The 26,258-nt window shown below is 39.0% G+C and overlaps 1 protein-coding gene across 14 annotated transcripts in view; it reads right to left on the minus strand.

Annotated features, from left to right (window-relative positions):
- Positions 1-26,258, minus strand: part of LOC309369918 (uncharacterized protein) — a 456,081-nt gene that overhangs the window by 365,607 nt on the left and 64,216 nt on the right. Inside the window, exon 5 of one of the 14 annotated variants that reach the window (XR_014168279.1) lies at positions 22,923-23,241. The exons of the other annotated variants lie outside the window; for them this stretch is intronic. The gene's annotated coding sequence lies outside the window, so the exon portion shown is untranslated. Of the gene's footprint in view, positions 1-22,922; positions 23,242-26,258 lie in introns of those variants that run through there. 14 annotated transcript variants of the gene reach the window in all.

Here is a 26,258-nt window from a genome sequence, read left to right on the forward strand (position 1 = left end):
TAGAGCATGTCCTTGCTACTGGGCCATGTTCAAGGTGTTGCTGTTGGCATATAATAAAGCCCTTAACAACTTTGAACCAGTTTGCCTAAGAGATCGCCTTACCACACATGTGCCAACTTGACCACTTCGATTGGCAGAATTGGCACCACTACAGGTGCCACATAATACCTGTTCTGCATTTATAAGAATTTTGGAACTCCCTGCCTATTGAGATCAAGCAAAGGCCTTCTCTGTACTTTTTGGAACACATTCTTGTTTAGACAAGCCGACTCAAACGCTTAGAAAGTTGAGGAAATTTTAATTTATTTTAATATTTTAAATTCTGTATGTTTTAAAGTATGGTTGTGATTTTTTCTCAGTTTTATTGTTTTATCTTTTTGTAAACTGCTTTGAGGTTTTATTTCAAACATGCAGTATATTAATGTTATGATTTTTAAAAAAATACTAATGTATTCTTTATCAAATGCTTACAAATTGATTCCTTTATAATCTGATGTAGTATATCCTATGGTATGCAAGTCTAGTCTAACTAGTCTAACCCAGCCTGACCCAACACATTTTGCTGCCTGAGGCAAAGGAAAATATTTTTTTTTTATTGAACAGGATTTATATACTGCTTGTTCACTTCTAAGATGGCACTCCTTATATCATTATAACTATTTAATTCCTGTAGACTTTTCTTCCAGCTATCTACAGAACGTGAATCCTCATTTATCTAAATTATATGTCATCAGTTACTATCTTTTAGCTCTTTTACTTCTGTGTTTGTCACTATTGCAACATTATATATTTTCATTATTAAAAGTACAGTGGTACCTTGGTTCTCAAACTTAATCTGTTCCGGAAGTCTATTCTAAAACCAAAGCATTCCAAAACCAAGGCACGTTTTTCCCATAGAAAGTAATTAATCTGTTCCAGACTTTTAAAAACAGCCCCTAACAAGCATTTAACATGAATTTTACTATCCGACAAGACCATTGATCCATAAAATGAAAGCAATACACTATAAAATAAATAAGGCAGTATTGTAGATGATTAAAATTAAAATTAAATTCTTTTCTTACCTGCACTGATGATAGTCATTGTTTGGATGGGGTTTTTTTATCCATTTCTGCAGTCACACAATCAATCAATCAATCAATCAGTAGCTGAACTGGGTTCCACACAGTAACAAAAACAAATTAACCGAAAAAGCCTCAAAAACAAAAACGCAAAATAAATAGAAAAAACAAAAGCACCATACTTAATCCGTTCCAAAGTCTGTTTGACTTGCGAAATGTTTGAAAACCAATGTGCAGCTTCTGATTGGTGCAGGCACCTCAGAAACAATAGCTGACAATCACAACAGACGTTTGGCTACCGAAAAACATTTGATAACCGGAACACTCACTTCTGTGATTTTGGCGTTTGGGAACCAAGGCATTTGAGTACCAAGGCATTTGAGAACCAAGGTACCACTGTATTGGATGATATTCAATCATTTCAAACAGAAAGAGGCACAACAGTTGTGCCAGAATCAGCACTAAGTTTAACTGTAGCATGAACTTTTAGGTGACAGCTCCTCAGTAATGCACAGCTCCTGTAGAAGTCTGTCCCTCGTACCCTCTGCTGGACTAGCAGGCTGTGATGCACAGATTTTATTACGTTGCATGGGCACCCGTTTCCTTGACAGCAGAATGTATAGTGGGGCACACAAGGGGTTAAAAGCATTGCAGCACACATTAAGCATATGTTTCAAGCCAGCGGGGTGCCAGTCTAAGATGTCCTCAAAGCCTAATTTGATAGATATTATGCCATATGCTGCTGCAAGCCATTAGTAATGAAGAAAGTAAAAATTTTATGGATGAGCAAAATAGGAGCTCTTATGGATGGAGTGTTTTTAAATCAGGTTTATAATTTACCCAGCGTCAGACCACATGTAGAGTGCATTACTCAATTGAACTTGCAAGCAGATAAGATAGCAGTTTCTTCTAATAAGCACTTCAACTTATTGGCTCTACAATTACTTGAACCAAATTACCAGCAGCTGCTGCCTATTTGGGGGATTTATCTTAGACAAGGAGATACATTAGTTTCTAATCAACAAACCATTCAAGGACTCTATATTTTTTTTTAAAAAGCTTTAAACCCCCTGTATTTATTTAGAATTAATTTCAGATATCTAATATTTTTCTTTTTATTTTGTTCAGTTTTCTTTCTCAAAACTTTTTTCTGGCTTAAAAACACGGGGTGCATTTGACTTGACTGAAATGAACACCAAAGTGCATGTTCAATACATGTTTAATGTTAGCTTTGCAAAGTTCAGAGGGCCATTATGTAATTAATTAATCTGAAACTTTTTCAGACTTTCATTTCTCAGAACAAGTGGCATTTCTTTATCTTGAGGCTACTTTGTGTGCTTCAGATGACTTGTACCTATGATTGGAGGTAGGGTGGGGGGCAGGGAAGAGTTGTAAAGCCAATCTGAAATTGTACCTTCCATCCTTCCATATTTCACCTCCATTATGGAGAAATGGCCTTTATCCAGCAATGAAACCTCATAATTGCCAAGAACACATAGTTCTCCATTCCAACTTGCATTAACAGTGTTCTTCCGGTAAGAGGTGTATAACCTTATTATATGATGATGATGATTTATTATTTGTACCCTGCCCATCTGGCTGGGTTTCCCCAGCCACTCTGGGTGGCTTTCAACAAAGACCAAAAATACACTAAAATGTCACACATTAAAAACTTCCCTGAACATGTGTTCTAAATGTCAGGTAGCTGTTTATCTCTTTGACATCTGATGGGAGGGCGTTCAACAGGGTGGGTGCCACTACTGAGAAGGCCCTCTGCCTGGTTCCCTGTAGCTTTGCTTCTCGCAATGAGGGAACCACTAGAAGGCCCTCGGGTAGAACAATGGGGGTGGAGACGCTCCTTCAAGTATACTGGGCCAAGGCCATTTAGGGCTTTAAAGGTCAACACCAACACTTTGAATTGTGCTCAGAAACGTACTGGGAGCCAATGTAGGTCTTTCAAGACCGGTGTTATGTGGCCCCCAGTCATCAGTCTAGCTGGCGCATTCTGGATTAGTTGTAGTTTTCAGGTCACCTTCACGTAGAGCACATTGCAGTAGTTCAAGCGGGAGATAACTAGAGCATGCACCACTCTGGCGAGACAGTCTGTGGGCAGGTAGGGTCTCAGCCTCTGTACCAGGTGGAGCTGGTAAACAGCTGCCCTGGATAAAGAATTGACCTGCACCTCCATGGACAGCTGTGAGTCCAAAATGACTCCCAGGCTGCCACCTGGTCCTTCAGGGGCACAGTTACCCCATTCAGGGTAACCAGCCCGCCCCTTGTCCCCCAAGAACAGTACTTCTGTCTTGTCAGGATTCAACCTCAATCCATTAGCCGCCATCCATATGACTCATTATCCTACTGGAAAATGCTTGTGACATCACTTTATGACTAAAGATAACTCTTCTATACAATCCATGAGAAATGTTTCTGTTTCAGTTTTCTCAACAGTAGCCCACTTTTCAAAGATTCTTGTACAAAGTAAAATGACAACAGTTTTGACCCTACTTTACAGGGGAAAGGAAATAAAACCAACCATGGTCTTTGAGCTAGTCTTTGACAAATCTTTTAGCAAATCCTCAATGTGAGACCTACTCAACAGGAATGAAAAAGTACATTAGAATGAAGCAAGCTGGTATAAAATAACAGCGCCAGTCATGTTATTGAAGTATTATTGCTTGTTGCTTTGCTAAACAGAATGCTTCAGATATGCAGGCAATTGTTCCTTGTCATCTAGGAGGAGTTGGTCAAAGAGTAAAGGTTTTTCCAATAGGCAGCATTGATAGCACTGGTAGGCTTGGATGGAACCTTTCTAATATAAACAATTACTGTATTTTTTGCTCTATAAGACTCACTTTTTCCCTCCTAAAAAGTAAGGGGAAATGTGTGTGCATCTTATGGAACAAATGCAGGCTGCACAGCTATCCCAGAAGCCAGAACAGAAAGAGGGATTGCTGCGATCCCTCTTGCTGTTCTGGCTTCTGAGATTCAGAATATTTTTCTTCTTGTTTTCCTCCTCCAAAAACTAGGTGCGTCTTGTGGTCTGGTGCGTCTTATAGAGCGAAAAATATGGTAGTTCCTTTGAGTAAGTCATGCTCATGAATGAGTGAGGTACCTTGCCAAGTTAGGGATTGTAAATCCAGAGCGAAAAGTCAGGCAAAATAATAGAGAACAGTGTAATGTGGCTTCTTCTTCTTTTTTCTTTTTTTTTTGGTGGAAGTCAGTAGTACACTTTTGGTACAAATTTCTAAACACTTGGAAAATAGGTTTGATGAAGAGTTTGGATTTGATATCCCACCTTTCACTCCCTTTAAGGAGTCTGAAAGCGGCTAACATTCTCCTTTCCCTTCCTCCCCCACAACAAACACTCTGTGAGGTGAGTGGGGCTGAGAGACTTCACAGAAGTGTGACTGGCCCAAGGTCACCCAGCAGCTGCATGTGGAGGAGCGGACACGTGAACCCGGTTTACGAGACTACTGCTCTTAACCACTACACCACACTGGCTCTCAGTGATGAGATGGCTTCTTAGGAACCATAACCATAACCTCAGATCAACAGTGCTAAGCTGAAGTGCTTGATGAAAACCAAGCTTTTGTCAGAGGTCAGGGACTGCATGGACAATGTTCTCTAAACTGGGGATCTAGGATTCCAGAGGCTGATCAGGAATTGTGGGTGTTTATAGAGTGTGGGCCAAGGCACCCAAGCTACAGATCTTTTCACCAGGCTCCTGCCATTCTTTCACTTAAAAAAAAATTGCTTATAGAGCAGCTTTCAACCTAAATGTTCATCTTTATGTACACACACAGGTATATGTTTAACATATTGTTTTATATTTGCTTTTATATATTAAGTTTTGCATGCTGCTTAAATATTTTTCTTTAATTTTCAGCAGGTGCTATATGTTCTTAAATTAATATGCAAATTTTAAGCTTATTTGTGCCATGGGCCTGTGCTCTGATTCTTTTAAGGACTCATTGATGCCATTTGCTGTCACTACTTTTTCCCCATATGGATGGCCTTCACTCTTGAGAAGCAATTGTTGAGATAGTGCTTGGTGTATTTCAGACAAGAATCCTCTTTGTGTTCCTCACCAACGGAAATCTAACATTAATCATGCTTGTCTCTGGTAGGAAGTTTCTCTTCCACAAGCACAGCACTTTCTAAAAAAACGAAATGGAAACAAAACAAGCAAAAATGCTCGGCAATGCCCAGCAACATTCAAAATGAAAAGAAAAGAAGAGAACCCCTTTCAAAAATAGAATTAATACTAAAGTCAACATGGAGTGAAATAATGCACAGAAGAACATTCACTGAGCTCCTGCTATTACAATGGTCAAAAGAGGCCAAAGAGGAACACTTTTATCACACTCCTTGAAGCATGGGCAGGCAGTAACAAAAATGACAACGGGAGAGTCAAGAGACCAACTTCTTGACTAAAGCTCCAGCACGCTCTAAGATCTTGTAGGCAAAAGAAAGTATGAATACCTTTGGAAGATGTTTAATGATATTTCCCTCTCCACATTTTTTTTCTAAAAAGAAATTAAAATTTCTTCTTCACACAATTAGATGCCAGAGCCATCGACCTCAGACTGTCAAAGTTCAAAAACTAACCCACTCATATTCATTCAGCTGAACCTGCTATTTTACTAATTATCCTTTCCTCTTTCAAAATGATCTCTTTCACAGCTGGGAGAAATCTAACCCTCTCAGGACCCAATCATATGCTCACATCAATTTGTCTAATTGATGCCAAGCTTAATATACCTCTTAATTATGACTGCAAACACTTTGTTAAGATAAATCAAATCTAATGCCTAACAAAATTCCTTCCCTAATCATTTTAAAAGCAACATATTATTTTATCATGTATATAGAACTTCTAATGTGCTTGACAACCTTTATACTGTCCGCCCTCACGGCAATCCTGTGAGGTAGGTCATCAATATTTCCATCTTTTACAAAGCAGAAATTGAGGCTGAGAGATGGCAACTTTGCAAATGGCCACCTAAGTTCATCCAGGCATAGATAGGCACTATTGTCTTAATTTAACCAGTAAAGGTGCTACACTACTCACCAGCAGATTTACGAGTAAATAAGTATCCCAGACTACTGAGCCTACTGAAAACATCTACCAGACCAGCAAGTTAATGCAGGTCTGGGTGGGGAATGAATAATAATAATACAGTAATAAAATTATTATTTTAAAAGATACCCTGGAATAGTTACCTGAAAGTACTACTGTGGCAATTCTTTCTGAAAACTATGAAGTGGGCAAAGAGTAACACATAACTTCTCAACAATATTCCTCACCATGTCTGGACAAGAGGTATTTCTCCTCTACAAGCATGCAGATAGGTGTAATAGTTTGGGGACATATATATTTGTAAAAAAAATAAGAGCTCTAGCCTCCCATTTCTAGCAGCAAGCTAGGTTGCTAACCCATAAGTAGATCTGATTACAAATAAGCAGCAAGCTTTACATGGCAGGGTAGAATCCATTTTTAAAAGAAATCTAGGGGGATCCAGAAAAATGACAAGCTTAACGTGTATCCCAAGTAAATTGGTGTAATGCCTGATTAAAGACAGTTGTTAAACATAAAGAAGAAAAAGTCTTGCTGAGAAAGAAGAAGCATGACTTATGCAAAGCAATATCATCACAATAACTTAAGTCTAACCACTCGGTGGCTACTTATGTTGTTTTACTGCTTCATATTTCCTGAAAAGTCTTTAAGACACAGCCACCACCATCATTGTACCTTCTTTTACAAATGGTCATACATGGATATATGTGTCAAGGGCCTTCATTAGTTCAGGTCAAGACTGCTTTGTTAAAAAATGACTGCATTTCTGTGCTAAATGCTGAGAAATGGGCTTCTCCCCCCCCCCCCGGGGCTTAACACAGAAATGCAGCAAGCTACTAATGGAGGAAGAGAGCAATCCTAGAGATCTGCTGCATCCTAAACTGCTCACCCCAGCAGATCTTTACATAGGACTGCCCCCTTAGATAGCATTCTTTAGGAGCACTTTTGTTTCTGGCTAATAAATTAGTTATACACTCTGAGTGCCTATTTCTTCAGAATAATTGAATAGGCATTATTTTCAGGTACATATTTAAAAAGGGGATATATTGAAAAACTGCTATACAGTGGTACCTCGGGTTAAGTACTTAATTCATTCTAGAGGTCTGTTCTTAACCTGAAACTGTTCTTAACCTGAAGCACCACTTTACCTAATGGGGGCTCCCGCTGCCACCGCACCGCTGGAGCCCAATTTCTGTTCTCATCCTGAAGCAAAGTTCTTAACCCAAGGTAATATTTCTGGGTCAGCGGAGTCTGTAACCTGAAGTGTATGTACCCTGAAGCATATGTAACCCGAGGTGCCACTGTAGTTATTATGAGAGATTAAAAAGTATCTTAAAATTCTTTTATTTTTTATATTTGAATGTTTTCAATAACAAATCTTTAAGCCTTGCTGAGAAGCTTCCTCTCACAATCTTAACCGATGTCCCAATTTATTCAAAGCAATGTTAAATAATATTGAACATGCTAGTATAGGAGACAAGCAAACAGAAATATTATTTGAGAGCCCTAGGAGTACAACACCTGATTTGGCATGTTAATATCATCTACAGAAGTTCCCTCATGATATTGTTACAGATATGAAGTAACAGAATCTATTAATGAATAGAATAAATTAATAAATGGTAGGATTTTGATTATTTGGGATATGAAGGGAAAATACAAGCTGCACAGGAATTCCTGGGCTAGTCTATGCAAAATGACCTGGCCAAGCTTGGACCATTAAGAAACAATACAGAGCTATTGGGGGACATTGGCATTGCAAGAGAACTGTCCTCCCCCCGCCCCCTGCTCTGAGGTATGAACAGAAGCAGGAGACTAGAAACATTGTCAGGGTAACTTTGTGTGATGTCACTGGATGAGTTTGGGCCCTTTGGCATGCGGCTTGGGATAGCTGAAAAAAGGTCAGACACATCTTTACTGGCTGGCTGAAAGTAGGCTGGGAAAGATGGCTTGGACTCCAGTGCTGCACTGCTGTGGGGAACAAGCCCCTCTTGAGATGACCATGCTGTAAAATCTATACTCCCCTTACGTAAACTAAAGGTGTACATATGTGTCATTAAACCATATTTCTAAAGACAAGAGAGTCTCTGATGCATCTTGATTCTCAGAGGAACACAGACCCTGGGTGAGTGCCTGGAATCCTATGGAATCTTGCCACAGTTTAGCAGAGATTGGGATTGGCATCCAACTTTTGTAACAATATGTAGTACAGCAACGTAAGAAATAATTTATACCTTAGTGTGACAACCTGGATCTATTTGGTGGGCCAGATCTAGAACTTCTACCTAGGTCACTTTTGAGAGGTGGATAGGGCCACCCACCTGTCAATCACCTGATGCCATATGTTGTCAAGTGAATCAACTTCAAAGAAAGTATTTTGAGTATGCTCTGTGTTCCTGATTCTTCAGTTCTTGATTTGCACCTGCAGCTTGAATTCAACAATCCCTGTCAAAAGCAAGACTTAGAGCTTACATTCAGTACTGACTGCAAGCTCTGCTTTCAGAAGAGACTGGTTCTATTGAGGAGCTCGCAAATAAATACAATCCTAGGGGGTTTGCTGAAAGCAAGCCCTGCTTTCAGAGGAACAATAGGGAGTGTTTTCTAAGGCTCCTGATTATTCCACTGCAGCCAAAGTGTTACCTACTCCAAACCAATGGATGGAGAGAAATTCTATAATTTAAAGGTGAATCAACTGTTGATGACGACAGACTACTCTAGCTTGTAACTACCAGAAGCGGTGCATTCAGATTTGTCAGACCCCCTCCCTCGTAAACTTCAAGCACTTGACAAAGACCTTGCCATTTCAGAGGGCATTTTAAGGTAATTTTCTGCCTTTATTGTGAATTTTAATTCTTCTTATTCACAGTATAGTTTATTTAACATTTTATGTACACCACTTGGAAATTCTAAATATTAAGCGGTATATAAAAATCTAAAATAAATAATAAAGACTTCCAAGAAGAGAGTCACAACAAAATGACTATAGATAATCTGGTACAAATTGAGTCAATATTCAAACTACCTCTTAGTTTGACAGATTTATTCAATCTCATATTAAAAGCCTCTCCACAAATATAGGATAATATATACTGATAAATTTGGCAAGGAATATAGACTAGAATTCCCATCTTTGGGACTTCAGATAATTCAGCTAATCTCAGAGAAAAACCATATGGATCCATGCTGTTAAACTATTCTCCATTTCATTGGTATGACTTTTTATACAATTTGTATTAGATTTTCTTTTCTTATGGATGTGTATGACTGTGATATATTTGTTGCTTGATCAATAACAAAAAGGATGAGGTTTTGAAAAACTCTCTGAGATACCATCAAGCAGTTAACTGGGTTTCTGTAGTATAGATCACTGCATCCAGGGGCATTCAAGCAGAAGACAGCCTGATCATAGGCTGACACGCTCCAGCTAATTAAGTAGTCATCGTTGATCAATCTGCCAGAAGTCAATATTCTCAACTATTCTTAAGCATCCAAAGGAATCAGTATAGCTACCAAAAGAGCTTAATACAATGAATAAAGCATATGTAAAAATACAGATCATTTAAGTCAGTAGGAGGAAGCAGTGCAGAAATAAAGTTTTTAAACATATAGTAAACAACTACTAAATGTGGCAAAATAATAATATTTTCCAAAAACATTAACACAGGTTTTAGTTTTGTGATGTATTTAAATGCCCTCTATGGTTCAAAGCAATGCTTCACATTAGATCATTAGATCACATAAGATCTAGTCTGCCTCTGATGTGAAACCCCAAATGTAGCCCTAAAGATAATCCAAGTGGTGCCACATTTCACTCAGAGTACTCCAAAGCTATCAATAATCAGTTCAGAAAAAATAAGAAAAAAAGCAAATATAATACTAGTTGAAGCTAAGTGGTGCAACGGATGGTAAAAGTCATGTTCCAGGGATGCTCATGTACCACAAAGCATGCAATAGATACCGTGTGTATGTCTTGGGGATGTGTAGTGGCACAGATGTTGCATACAGATGTGAGTATGTCTTCATATTGGGAGTTGTATAGGAAGGCACATCTTTCCTTCCAAGAGTGCATCCCATGAGTTGCATTGAAAAGGGTCCCAGTGTAGGGATGCGGAACTTCAGGTCTGGAGATCAAATGTAGCCTTGCAGCCCTTAGGCCTCTATCTAGGCCATGCCATATCATGTCCCTTCTCTCTAAACAGTCTACCATTAGGAATTAATTCGAGAAAAATCTTAAATTCCAAGAAGAATGTGAAGAAATAATAAAGTTAAGAAGGTCTATAAGCACATTCAAAGTGCATTTCCTTCACTACTGAGTAACCACAGGTTGTAGCTTAGGGGTCACAAGTTGGGTGCACTTGTTAGCACCTCTTTGTGTCCACAAGGGGTCTCAGTAAATATCCCCTCAAAAATGCATAATTCATGATAGACATTTTGCCCTCCCTGCTCAGTTCTGTTTAGTCTCTCTCCTACAATGTTCCAGCTTAATGTCTCCGACATTGAACATGCACCTGTAAACATGCCCACATTTTATTAGATGCAAAGATTAGATACCCTCCCTCCCTACTGTTCTTAACCTATTTCCCACTGATAGACGGGCATGCCTCCACCATTTTGTGTTAATGTCTCTTTTTTAGATGTGGCAGTTACGTTGTGTTATGCGTGCCCCCATTGTGAATTATACCACATACACACCATGGCAGCCATTTTGTGACTTGCAGCATGACACACTCAAAATTCCAAACATGCCCACTGGCCCATAAAGGTTAGCAACCCCTGCTATAGCTGAAAGTCCTGGTGCTTTTCTTTTTAGAAATTAGCCACCGTCTACCAATCAAATCAGCACATTTGCCAGGTCTGCCAACAGGAAGGCCAGCATTACCTAGGGGCTAAAATGCATGTGAGAACCAAGTAAAAATGACTGAACTGTTGTTGTTGTTGTTTTAAAAAAAGCCAAATTCTCTTATTTAAACTCAACAGGAGAAATTCAGCATAGTGATATGGCAGCCGTTTCAGCTTGCCAGATTTCAGTCAGCTTACCAGATGGAAAGATCCACTCCCTCCACCCTACACCCTACTCTGGGGGTTCTCTGGCCACACACAACCCCAAGCCAATTTAGGGCAGACCACGGGGGTGGGGAAGAGAGGAGGGGAAGCCGCATTGCACTAGCAGAAGTACTTGTGTGGTCTTCTGTTACCAAGACTTGTTAGCTGAATCTGGGCCAATCGTTTTAGCCATAGTGCACCCAAAAAAATGTATTAGTACCCCGCCTATTGTTTGTAAACCCTCCCCCCTCCCTTTTCTTTTTCGGCTGTATTGGATACTTCATTTCCTTTATTGGCATGAATCTGCAAGAAAATTATATTCATGGGAAGACAATTCCCATGTGTATCATTTAAAATTTTTGTAGCTCAAGATTAAAACTATTTCTTTTTCCAAAAGCAGCATTTCCAGAATTATTCATCTTTTTTTTTTTAATTTGCGCTGGTGTTTCTGTCTTGCAGCTGATTAAAGAGCCAACTTCTTCCTTTAACATACTTTGACGTATCTTCCTATTGCCAGATATAGCAGTATCTATTATAGACATGGTTAATAAGGTAAGCTTCTCTCAGAGTGATTTCACTCTTTAAAATGGGAGCTTTTTAATAATGATGGAATTTTTTTTAAAAAAACTGGAATTAATGTGCACTGCATATAATGTGTTGTAAAACAGGCAGCGCATCATTATCACCTCCTACTCAGAGCCATTTTAACTATAATCTCAGTATTTGGGTAGCTCAGCTAATTAACAACCTGGTATTACTGTAAAGATGAGATTGTCATGTTATTTGAAGTGCTTTTTAACATCCTCTTTGAGCACTAGCTACTAAATTTGTTAACAGTCGGCACTATTTTAAGGGGAGCAAATTATATAATTTTTCTGAGACTAGAAAATGAAAAGAAATATCTAATTTGATTAAAAATTAAAATTTACATTTTAATAAAGTTTCTGATTTTTAAAAACACCTCCTTGCAGTTGCGTTTGCATTCATTAACCCAGGAGTATCCATGCTCCATGACTGTAATTCTTAATAATGCTAATCACAAATGAAGAGCTTGATTTGACTTGACTAATATTCAAAGCATTATTTTGAAGGAATTCTTGTATTGCCTGGCATCTGTTTTAATTGCATGCATGCTCTACCAATGATGAGATTTTGCAGATAGTGTTCCAACAGTTATGCTACAGATGCTTCAAACTTTCAGTATGTGCCATTGATCAGACAGCCCAAGCAACATTTTATTACATTTCTATTCTATATTTCCTCCAAGTGAACATGATTATCACCATCCATATTACAGTGCCACAACACCTCTTTACGAATTATGTATTTATTAAATTTATACGCCGCCCTTCATCAAGAGACTACAGGGCAGTTTACAAATTAGAACACATAATTAAAAAGACAATAACCCCACCTTCACTTAAAAGGCCATAGATTGATTAACAGTTGTCTGAAATCCTAGAAAACTTTTGCCAGACAATGAAGACAATACTGAAGTAGGTGGACCAACAGCCTGACACAACTTCCTGTGTTCCTAAGCTGCATTCATCCATTTAGTTCTGGTAAACCAGCACAAGCATTTAGTACTGCAGTTTCCAAGAACAGAATGGGTCCTTGAGGAATGCCCCCTATCCAGAGGCAGCAGGGATGTCTCATGTGAGTGGTGACTTTGGCAATAGGTTCCTTGGGCAATCTGCTTTTGGGGTATGTATGGACATTGCTTGGTCTGTCACTCCCATTGCCTTCTCAACCCATTACTTCTGTAGAACTAGCATAAACATATGTGGATCTTGAGTATTAACTTTAATTAACTCCATAAAGAAGGAAAAATAATTCATAGTGAGAATACTGTAAGCTCAAACAAATGCAGAATAGATTATACACAGCAAATTCAAACGACATACGGTAATACAAGATTCTACATCAAAAAAGGCAAAAGAAAAATAATGGGAGGCCTGTCCTTTAAATTCAGAGTTTCTGCTTTAAGTGACTGAATTTTAGAGTGAGTTCTAAGTTTCACAGTTTCTTTGTCTTACAAAGAGCTGCTTGAATTTCAAAACCATTTTGACAGTGAACTCTAAGGCCACTAGCCTTTTCTATTTCAAATCTTAAAAATCTGTAGAAAACCTGCAATATGTATATATAGTACAATGTTATTCCAAATACTCAGTGGTCAAAACATTTGGGGGTAGGAGTAGGAATCAGGCATGAATAAATTGGACAAAATTTAAAATTTACAAGGGTTGCTGTTGACCTAAGGCTGTGATGGTGCCAAACTGGTTTCTGTGACTACAGAGTTTCAGACAATGGATGTTTGGATAATGAGTATTCTATTATATTTATTTCTACAAAGTCTCCATCCTTTTGCTGACTGACACATAGAAAGAAGTCAGAGAGTGAAAAACTAATATTACTATTACCTGTATTGTATGTCTGGTAGATAAATGGAGGTGGACCATCCAGCAGCACAAAACTCAATTTTAAATATTCTTAGAATATCTATGTTTATTTTTATTCCATTGAACTGAACTTTGAGGAGTAAGGCCTTTGACTATGTTGTGATAATAGACACAGCTTTCTCAGTACTCCTTTTTCTGTGAAATACCTCATGCTTCTAGAATCATCTCAATGGAAAAGAATTAATGAATTGGTGTCCAATTAGTATTCTGTGTTTGAGCAGTTTATAAAGATAATGGGATTTTCACATCTTTTCCTCAAATAAGGTGGAAAGGAAACCAAACCCCCACTTTTCTTTAGATATTGTGAAATGAGAAGTGAATTCTGATTATAAGCACTGACCTACAAAACCCAGGGTATTAAATATTGAACAGACAGTAGCTGATTTGTACATATCAGTGAGCTGATTTGTCAAAGCCAACAATACAAAAAAGGAGTGACAATATAAAATATTTTTATCAGGCAAGTAATTTGATTAAAAGGAAACACTGAGAAATATATCTTCATCTCCTGAGACCTACAGAAGATATTTAAAACACTCTACTCAAATGTCCTGGTCAATCTGTCACCAGTTATCATAATAAGAGCCCAGTCCAAGGTTTTACTGCATAATAGCAGTGTTTCACAAGAACTGACAGCAGCATCCTTTGGTGCATGCACTCCTGAGGCCCTGCACAGTGGCCCTGCACATGCTAATGACTTCCAGGTAGCAAGTGGTGTAGAATCAGGCCCTGATGCATACCCTCCAACACTCCCCAGATGAAAATAAGTGCATTTCTCACTACACCCCCCCACAGCTGACCCTCCTCAAATCCCCCACATTTTTGTCCTACCCCCTCCATGCAGAGCATCTCCCATCAGAAAAAGGAAACCAAAAAGGAAACCTACCATTACACAGCACACAGCACCCCCCCTTCACTGTCCTGAGAAAACCTCTTAATCCTGATTAATTTATTTTATTCTTTGTTAGACTTTCAAAAATAAAAAACACACTCTCCAGCAACCGCTACGAATTGTCCAAGGGAGGAGGCCAGCAGCAATAGGATGCTCTCTCGCAGCAGTTACTGCAGCTGTCATTGTTGCTCAGGTCAAGCACTGGCTCACCCTTCGCCCTGAGCTCAGAGCTGGTGGTACTGGTGAGGGACATAGGCACATCCCAGGATCAAATCAGAAGCCATAATGTTCATAATTCCAGAACTGTCCCTGGAAATCGGGACACTTGGAGGGTATGCTAATTTAGATACAGCAAACCAAAAGTGAAAGTACATCTTAGGTTCAGAGAGAATGAGACAAGTAGGCAGAGCAAAGGCAGCAGAGCCATTTCCTCCAAAGTCAAGCTAAATTTCCCCCAGTGGAAACACTTGTGCTTGTTATGGAAGTAGTGTATGGAAACTATGCAAATAATTGCACATTAATGTTTCTAAACTGAAGGGTGGGAGGAAATATCTGCCCATCTATCCACTGTATGGTAAAAGGAAGAACTGTAAAACTTTAATAGCTTGCTTACCAAGAGGATGGAATTATCAAGGTTTATAATCTTTCTGGGAGTAAGGATTGTATAAATGTGGCTCGACATGGTGGAACTAGAGTTTTTAGACACTGTGAATCAATAGTTGTAGCTCTCGTTTCAAGAAACAAAAGCAAGGAGTTCTTTGGATAAAATGGGGGTTAGGAGGTAGCTTATTATAGAGCATAGCTCAGTTGACAGAACACGAGATTGTGGGTTCTATTAATCTCAGGGTTGTGGGTTTCAGCACCCTTGGTCAAAAGATTCCTGCATTGAAGGGGGTTCAACTAGATGACCCATAGGGTCCACTTCCAAATCTAAGATTCTATGATATTTATTTATTTATTTATTTATTTATTTATTTATTTATTTATTCCTTCACTTAGGATATTAATTATCATAGAATCATACAATCATAGAATCTTTTAGTTGAAAGAGACCCAAGGGTCCTGTAGTCCAACCCCTGCAATGCAGGAATCTCAGCTAAAGCATCTGACAGATGACCATACTTACATGATTTTATAGAGTCTGCCCCTAAAGCAGAGCACAGGAAAAGACAAAAAGCAAACCAAATTTTAAAAAAACCAAACCCAATAAAGGCCTCAGACTGTGCTAAATAATGATTTATTGATCCGTGTAAATTGCACCTTACATTTTTTGATAAAAGATAGAGAGAGAAAAAAACAAGGACAAAGCTAGGGCAGCTTACTCAGAATTAGTCATTATCAATAATTATTTTTGGGTACTAGCTTGAGGATTCATTACTGCTCCTGTTGTTTTCTTCAAGGAACAGCATCAGCTCAAAACCTAATTCCCTAATAAAGAGTTGAAAGCATCTGCTTTGGATTCCACCTACCCACCCAGTGATTTTCTGCTGCTGGTTCTGTTTGCTCTTTTTCAACATGGGAGAAAGGGAGAGTATCATTACAATTGTTACAATCAAGGTTCAAAAATTCATGATTAAAAAGCTCATCATGTATTATTACCCAATTTCTTTTGTTGGGGTGATACCCAATGTTGCTTATACTGTATTCACCCTAAACTCACTGAAATAAATTGAGTTAAGTTTCTAAAATCCAATGGCTCTAATCTTAGTATGACAGTTTGGTGTCGCCCTATATTTATAAAATACAACTTTTTAAAAAAAAGCTCTGTAAGAATACAAACCAACTAACTTACCTTCCCTGAAGCTAATAAAAACACCTTGCAGTGAATTTCTAAAAGTAGAAGAGTCAGGGCTCATGCAAGTCTACTTGAGAGCATGCAACCTCATACCACAAATCTGTACCCCCTAATACCAGCTTGTGTGCACATTAGCCATGGCGAGGGAAAGACAAACTGCATATTCTCAGAAACCCATTTATTTGGCATTACTCTTCTTGTTTCTATTTTAAGATCTGATATCTCTGGCACAAATTAAGCCCAGGAAAAACACACATGCCTCAGCAGATTAAAAGGATGTTGCAATGGAGAAGATAAAATGGTGTTCCTGTCAAGCAGACTATGAAGGCAGCACCAGCTAAACTCTGAACAAGAGAACACAATCTCACTAGAATTACTCTGATGTTAAAAAGTAAAATAATTATCCTGCAGCTGCATCAGTGTGAATTTTGCCCCAAACCTAAGGGGTAATTGAGGGGAGGAACACTAAACAGAACAGAAAGATGAGAGAGTCCACAGAGAAAACAATAAAGAACACAGGGAGGGGTGGGGGCAGAATAGGCATATAGTAACAGAAGGAAGCCAATGGGTTAAGAAAACATAGCAGGAGAGAAGACAATAAAGCACTTACAAGCACGAGAGAAAATTCTACTGACATCACTCCTAGGAAATTCAGGCAAACCCAGCCCAACCAAACCTTAGAGAGGGTTGGTTCAGAGAATAGGGTGGCTTCTCCCTTGGGAAAGGAGGCAGAAGACTGATGATGACCCTGCCTAATCCACACAGAAAGAGATGCAATTCCATGTTTTAGGAATGCCCCTGCAAAATAATCGGGCAAATATGAAATAAAGAAATTCCTGTCCACTAAGATAAATTGTTGAGTCTCTGTTATATGTTTGAGCTTAATCTTAAATCACATTTGTATTTATTTTTATTTTAAAATTTTAATTAAAAAGTTAGTACTAAAATGCCTGTAAATGTAAGCTGCAAATATACATCTATAGCATTTGGAAGCGAGCATCTGCCATTAGAATGAAGCATTTCCTTTACACTGAATTCATGCAATGAAACATTCAAGAAAGGAAGGTTTGTGGGTTTAACAATGCAGGCAGAAGGACTTTTTGAATTACATATCTGAAGCTGTTTTCTCCTAAAACCAGATTTCAGTGCTCATAAAAAGAACAAGATAAAGAGACAGAATGTTTTTATTTCTGTGTCTTACATTATAGCTTCTGAATGTCAAAATGTGATGGTTGTAAAATAAAGGGGGGGGGGAAATGCCTAAATCCTCAGAACAAGTCTTAAAGTATGGACAGCTGTAATAATGGAGAGGTTTATCAGTGTTTGTCAAGTGGTCTAAGACCATCATGTTATGCCAAATACATTTTTTATTATTAAAGTTTACAAGCAAATTTGTGTATGCAGTTAAAACCTTGTTCCCCTCTGACAACTATGCCAATGTGCTGAAGCAACTGTTATTGCAAGTGGTAAGGACAACCAAGTGTATATAGATCTTAAAACCCATCTACTGGGGGATGTACAGCCTTCTAGACATTTGAAGGATGCATGACATAAAAAAAAATCCTACCCACAGAAAATTAGTCTATCAGGTAGAAGTTTAGGCTTAGATCCCTTTTCCCTGATCTGCTTCCTTTCCTTGCCAACTGGAAATCATGTTCAGAGCTTCTCTAGGTTATCAATGATTTGATAAAGTAAATTTTTGCAAGCTTGAGAGCTAAAGAGACAACTTTCAGCAAATAAACAAATGTGATTTTTTAGGATACTACACCTGTGCCCTGCATCAAATTCTATATTTGTGCAGTGTGGTTATTAAATGCAACTATGTGGGTTTAATGTTTAGATATTGGGCACAGTCTACCAGACGACTTTCCTGTGAAAGCCACAGAGACATGACTGATGTGTTAGTCAACTGAATACTTTGAATACTTGTGCAACTTACTTCTTAACAAGTCCATATATTTTCAATGGCCTTGCACAGGAAAAGTTGTGTGTAGACTGTCCCAACTGTCTAGCATTTCTTTTTCTTTTTTAAAACTTGGCCTGAAGCAATGCACTGCTAGTTTTGCGTGCCCTCAGGACTTTGGACTTTTATTTTAATGCTGTGTCAAATACATACTCATTATGCAGGGCTTTGCAAAAGTGGTGATATGATGGTTTTTGAGAGCAGACAAATTATCAGTGGTTTGCCATTAAAGATGAGACATCAGGGGGCTTCTTTTTCCCTCAGAGGTAGTCTTAGTGCTGGTGCTTACCTACAAAGCTCTACAGGGCCTGGGATACCTGTTCTGGTCCATTTCCAACCATTGTAAGAGCAAGTTCCTCATTGGAGCTCTCCAGGGTACTGAATCAAGTCAGCAATACCAAGGAAGCCTCTTAAGAAAGCTCTCCTAAGACCTTGTTATTCTGATGTTAGGATTCAAGATTGCCTTAACAGACTAGAGAACTGGGCCAAAACTAACAAAATGAATTCAACAGGGACAAATGTAAATTCTGCACTTAGGCAACTAACCACCAGCTGCACCTGGGGCACACCTGGCTTGCCAGTAGTACATGTGAAAAAGATACAGGTGTTTGGTAGCCCACAATCTTAACATGAATAATCTTAACATGAATAAAGAATGTGAGGCAATAGCAAAAAAGCTAACACTATTCTAGGCTGTCTCAACAGAAGTATAGTGTCCAAGTTACGGGAAATAACAGTACCACTCTATTCTGCCTTGCTCAGACCATATCCTGAATACTGTTTCCAGTTCTGGGCACCACAATTTAAGAAGGATATTAACAAGCTGGAATATGTGCAGAGGAGGGCGACCAAGATAACCAAGCGTCTGAAAACCAAGCAGTATGAAGGACGGCTGAGGAAGCTTGATGTGTTTAGCCTGGAAAAGAGGAGACTGAGAACAGATATGATAGCCCTCTTCAAACATCTGAAGGGCTGTTTGAAGGTAGGACCAAACCAATGGTTCCAAGTTACAAGAAAGGAAATTTCTGATGTTAAGACCAGTTTGACAGACACCATCAGGAGCTAGTGGGCTGTCCTTTGTTGGAGGTTTTTAAGCAGAGGTGGGCTGGCCATCTGTCCTTGATGATTTAGCTGATATCCCAGCATTGTGGGGTGTTTCATGGGCATCCAGTGCTGAGTTCAGCAGGCCACATGCTACAGTCTTCTCAGTCCCAACATTGGGACCAGTTGCTCCTCTGCACTGGCTATGTACACTGCAGTCCTCTACCCCTGGTGGTTCCTAGGTGTCGGCAGCTATGGTTCTCCCAAAGCACGTGTTGCCCTCACTTCCTTCCACTGTCTGGCATCACAGCAGAGTACCGGCATGACCCACATGCTCCTCCACTGTCCGGGCAATGCTCTCCTTATTTCCCTCCATTGCCATTGACTCTGTCAGTCTCTAAGGTTCCCTTCCTATGCAGCTCTTGTGTCAAACAAATGCCCACCCTGGAAAGCTATGGCAACCATGAGTACCTGCTACATCTCCTCTTTTATAGTCCTAAGTTGACTGTCACAGAATCACCACTTGGGTCCTGGCTCCATTGGTTTCAGGTGCTGGCCTAGCTCTTAGAATCATAGAATAGAATCATAGAGTTGGAAGAGACCACAAGGGCCATCGAGTCCAACCCTCTGCCAAGCAGGAAACACCATCAGAGCACTCCTGACATATGGTTGTCAAGCCTCTGCTTAAAGACCTCCAAAGAAGGAGACTCCACCACACTCCTTGGCAGCAAATTCCACTGTCGAACAGCTCTTACTGTCAGGAAGTTCTTCCTAATGTTTAGGTGGAATCTTCTTTCTTGTAGTTTGGATCCATTGCTCCGTGTCTGCTTCTCTGGAGCAGCAGAAAACAACCTTTCTCCCTCCTCTATGTGACATCCTTTTATATATTTGAACATTGCTATCATATCACCCCTTAACCTCCTCTTCTCCAGGCTAAACATGCCCAGCTCCCTTAGCCGTTCCTCATAAGGCATCGTTTCCAGGCCTTTGACCATTTTGGTTGCCCTCCTCTGGACACGTTCCAGTTTGTCAGTGTCCTTCTTGAACTGTGGTGCCCAGAACTGGACACAGTACTACAGGTGAGGTCTGACCAGAGCAGAATACAGTGGCACTATTACTTCCCTTGATCTAGATGCTATACTCCTATTGATGCAGCCAGGAATTGCATTGGCTTTTTTAGCTGCCGCGTCACACTGTTGGCTCATGTCAAGTTTGTGGTCAACCAAGACTCCTAGATCCTTTTCACATGTACTGCTCTCAAGCCAGGTGTCACCCATCTTGTATTTGTGCCTCTCATTTTTTTTACCCAAGTGCAATACTTTACATTTCTCCCTGTTAAAATTCATCTTGTTTGTTTTGGCCCAGTTCTCTAATCTGTCAAGGTCGTTTTGAAGTGTGATCCTGTACTCTGGGGTGTTAGCCACCCCTCCCAGTTTGGTGTCATCTGCAAATTTGATCAGGATGCCCTTGAGTCCATCATCCAAGTCGTTGATAAAGATGTTGAATAAGACCGGGCCCAAGACAGAACCCTGTGGCACCCCACTAGTCACTGGCTTCAGGTGGTGAGTCATGTGCTCTCAATTATACACTCCTTCATATCTGCTGCCCCAGCCATTCTGTATTTGTAATCCTCCTCCTGGCCATTGGGGACAGCAGGGGCATATAGTCATGTTCCTCCAGGGTCCTAGCCCCTCCTTGCTGGTACTTCATGCTGCCTTCCTGCTATCCTGTTGGCCCTTCATCCACCAGCTCCTCTGATGCCTCTCCATGTTCCACGGGGGTCCTGAGGCCTCTTGACCCGTGTCCCAATGACCCCCAGCCACTGGTGCTCTCTTCCAGGCCACCCTCATCCTACCAATCCTGGTGCCCCCTCCACTCCATAACACAGAGGGTTGGACTCAATGACCCTCCCGGGCCCTTTTAATTCTAAAATTCTATAATTCTAAGAAATACATATGTAATTAAATAATGATTTTTTCCCCTCCTAAATATAATTCAGTTTGCATTTATAACTTAATTTTTTGACAATAGCAATATATGGTATGATGTTTAATATATAATGGTCAATAATTCAAAAGCAAATTGATGCCTTAAAAAAGCTTCTCATATTAAAATTTTAAAACCTAGCCTGTTTCCAAAAGTAAATATATATATCAGTATATATGCCAGCATTTCAGTTCCTACCTAGTTTGCATGGCAAAGTATTTTCTAAAGTTGTATAAAATATTTCATTATTTACAATATTTATGTTATGCTCTCTGAACATCATATAAAAAGATATTGAAACAAATAATTAACATAGCCATTTAATAGACAAAATTAAAAACTGAAGATATGTAAACTGTCTAAGAGAAGAAATGATAAGAAAAGAAATGATAAGAAAAGAAAAACAATATTTTATGTGTGGTAATGAACAGAATGGCCATTTCATTTGAAATGATTCATTTTTATTATGTCATATGCCAATTCCCCATTAAACCTGATTAACCAAAAACACACACACTTAAGATAGAATATAAAACACACTTGCATGTGTGTTTTACAAGCAACCCCTAACATGTACTTCTTCGAGACACCACATTATTTGAATGAACGCATTATTCAATATCATTTGAAATAAATGCATAGTTTGAATTTTATATTTGCCAACAGTGACACCTGCTGGAAAGCCCTGGAATAATGTTTTCAGCATTTTTATGTTTTGTGCTTCATGGGTAGAACCAATCAGCAGCATCTGGTCAAGGTGTGGTGTTCAGTGTTTACCTGTTTTATACCTACATTTTAATAATTGTTCTATTATCTTTGCTAGCTCATTATTGATGCTAGCTGCCTGGACTCCTGTAGGACAAAGGGTGGGGATACGAAAACAAATAATTAATAAAACCTATGTCTGTCATAGAACGAATCTATTGATCAGTGCTTATCCTTAGTTTTACTGACTGCTTACAGAGTGCCAGGACTCTCAACTGGCAGTTGGCCACTTTCATAAAAAATGGGTCTGCCAAGGTTCCCTGGGCAACTTTGACACCATCATACATAAATACTTTGAGACTTTTTTTGAGACAAAAAAGTGCAACTAATAATAATTATAAACTCAAGAATCGACCACTGTAATGCACTGTATGTGGAAACTGCAGCTAGTGCAAAAAGTCAGTGCTAGGATGTTAAGAGAGATTCAGATTTAGACTTATTACACCAGTGCAGAGAGATCTGCATGCACTAGCTGTGTTAGCTACCAAGCCTTCACATTTAAAGAAGTTGGGACCCAGATAACCAACAGACCACTTCCTCTGGTTCAGACTAAGCCAATCTGCTGGTTGTTCCACAAAGCTTGTGCAAATAAAAAAAATGCAAGATAAGAAAGTATAAAGAAAAGCTAAAACACAAACATAAGAACAGCCAAAAACAATAAAAATCAACAACATAGACATTAAGGAACAAACTAAAACAATCACAGTTTATTTATAATATGTTTATACCACTTACAAATCTCTAAGCAGTTTACATGCAAACAATAAAACATTAGTAATATTTCATAAGAATTAGATAAATAAAACTATCACAAAACTGAGTAGTGTACAAAAGAGAGTCTAAGAATTATTACTATATTTATTTATTAAATTTGAATAATTAAAGCCATTCCTTCCCATTGTGCTCAGAATCTGGTAATCCAAGGTATACGGTTTCTGAACATGAAGGTTTCATTTTAAGGTATTTATTAAAAATGAATTATTGCCTTGTGGTCCAAGAACTCATCCATCCCTTTATGATATGAATATGATAAAGATGATATTTTGATGCCCCTTTTATTCTTCATTCATTGAAGTATAGCTGTTTTTCACCATTGACTGCCTTTAGGATGTCACAAAGCTTTGCTTGGAGCCAAGCTTCAGTATCAGATCTCTTTGCACTGGGAAATATAAAATATTGGTTTGCGGGGGTGGGGGGGATGGAAAAGAATGCCACATGGGTGCTTCCTGTCCTCTCCCCATTTATGATCTGCAACACTAGAAGCCACTCAAAGCACAGCTACTGTGAAAGAATGGAAATACATTTGAGCTATGAGAAAGCTGCACCCAAGTCTGAAAGTCAAGAAAGCAGAAGGGCCTGTGGAGAAAAATTATGAATGGCTATGAATAGGGTTGCTGTGTACTATTGGAGGTAGGAGGAAACACACACTGATGAGTGCTGGTGATCAGGAGGGAAGAGATGAATTAAATACTGGTTTGAAAAACCCTAGCATTCCCCCCCCCCCCGCACTTGGCAAAGAATAACAAGAAATGCTGGACTGGAAGTATAGCTAGCGATATTGTTTTATAAACATCATGATATTTAAGTCCTCATTTTAAAAACTGAAATATTGCAGATAATTCTTAATGTAGAGGAGATGCTAAAATTTTACAGGAGATAGTATGTTATTTATATATGAGTGGGTGCTATGCATTGGCTATCTTTCATAATGTTTTAATGCAGGAAGTTCTATGAGACATATGGATCCTATGCAAATAAATGCCCTTTGATTTCAAATGACATTTTGCATACTAAGGAGTCTATTTTCTCATCAGTGCAGAAGTGATTTATGCACATAAGTCCCATGAACATTAATGGGACTCTCCCACGTAAATCCCCTGCACAGAGATAGAACCTTAGGATTTACATTGAAATGGGTTCTTTAGAGCCATTTACAATGTCACCCTTTTGCCAGGATTTTACGTATTAACAATACTAAGCAATACGTAGCAAATATTAACGTGCAAAATCCCAGCCATCTCCTCCCCCAAAACGCACAACAATAGTTGAAAAAGACCAATATTTTATCCCAAATTTATTCCCTTTAAATTAGGATCTTGATTGAAAATGTACTTCTGTTTTTTTTAATATTTATGACAATTTTACTTGCTAGCATTAGTTTTCCAGGAAATAACATTGACTTCTAGCATATGAGAACACCTTGAAAATAGGTGCATAGTAATGAACGAGCATGCTTTCTATGGACTTGCCCCCAAATCTAGCACCGCCTATATTTCTGTAAGAGCTTACAGTATTATTAATGAGGGTTCTCAGACATACGTTCTCCTTCTGCTCAGTTCCTCTTTCCCATCATGCTCTTGAAAGTAACTGATAATTTTCAAGGAATCAAAGTATTGCATTTAGCAGAGTTCAATGCTAAAACCGATCATCTTCTTACTACCATGGCCTGTCCATGGACAGGTACCTAGAGTCATGGTCACAAGTTAACATTACACATCTGTGTTTGGGAAAGTACTCAAGCTCAGAAAAGCATTTTTTCCAGTTTCTTATATCTGGATATAAGCGTGATATAAGATACAGGATACTTGAAGGACTGCCATATTCCTTACAAGCCCACCTGCAATTCTTCATTTGAGACCTTCCGCCAGGTCTCCTTTGCCATCCTGAAATTAGTGGTAAGAGAGGAGTCCCTGTTGGCCATGTCATCCCAAGTTTTAAACACCTTACAAAGTGAAGCTCACCTCGGAAGCTTGCCCAGTTCACGTGTTGTTTTTAAAATTTGTCCAGGCATTTCATTGTATTTTGCAAGTCATTTTAGTTTTAAGGTTTACGCCTGCTTGATTTTATTGTTTTATGAGCTGCTGTTAATGGGTGGAATTCAACATTATTCCAGTTCCATCTGTGCAAGCATTCTTGCTTGCCAGAAATGATTATCTCCCCTCTCCTCTCTCTATGTGCTGTTCTGGGGGTTCTCCCACCCACCTCTGAACCAATTACAGTGGGTGCCACCTAGGGTCTCACACAGGGGGAAGAAATCATCATTGCTCAAGTAGAAGTGCTTGCTTTGGTTGCTGCTGATGTGACTGGTTAGGTTCTTCCTTTGTCTCTTTTTTGCTTTTTTATTATAATTTTTTAATTGAATGTTCACTGCCCTGGCAGTTTTATGCTGAAGAGTGGCATATAAATTTATAAAATTTATACATAAGTGGATATATATAAAGTAGGAATGTTATTCACTGAAAAAGTCTGTGTACAATTGAAGGCAACTGAGGGCAAATAAGTGATACAATTTTTCATTCCCGCCTGAAGTGCACCTTAGGCCAAGCTAGGAAGTTATATCACTGCCAGAAGTACTAAACAACTTCCTCCTAGTACCTTAGCCTTCAACAGGCACTAGCACAATTTAAATTTTCATCTTGTTCAGCAGTAAGAGTTAAAACTTTCTTCAAAAGAAAGAAACAAAGAAAAACAGGATCCTGAAGATGCCAAATTATACACTGCAAAATATATGGTTGTGCAAGTTCAATAAAACACCGACAGAAAGAATGCATTCAGCTTTCAGTGCTAATATTCTTATACAAGAAGCCATGCAGGCAAAAAAAAAAAAAAATCCCCACCCCTACATTAATAATCGTTAAGGTTATGACATAAGACGAAAGAAGCCAGAGAAATCCAAAGGTAAAGCTGACACTGTATCCTCCACTTGGAACCTGGGGAAAAGACAAGACAATGGCAGTCTATGCTTTAGAATTTCAGTCCTTTGTTCATGTGTGTCACAACCTTCATGCTACTTACAGTGAGGGGGGAAAGTATTTGATCCCCTGCTAAATTTGCCCATTTGCCCCCTGACAAAGGAATGACCAGTCCATAATTTTAATGGTAGGTTTATTGTCACTGTGAGAGACAGAATAACAACACGGAAACCCACGGAAACCCAGAAGACAAAAGTCAGAGATTGATGTGCATTATAATGAGTGAAATAAGTATTTCTTATTGTTGGCAATTACAGAGGTCAGACATTTCTTGTAGGTGGCCACCAGGTTTGCACACATCTCAGGGGGTATTTTGTCCCACTCCTCTTTGCAGATCCTCTCCAAGTCAGTAAGATTTCAAGGCTGATGTGTAGCTAATTGAACCTTCAGCTCCCTCCACAGATTTTTGATGGGATTAAGGTCT

This window comes from Podarcis melisellensis, assembly GCF_964234715.1.
Source record: "Podarcis melisellensis genome assembly, chromosome: 5".
NCBI classification, from domain to species: domain Eukaryota; kingdom Metazoa; phylum Chordata; class Lepidosauria; order Squamata; family Lacertidae; genus Podarcis; species Podarcis melisellensis.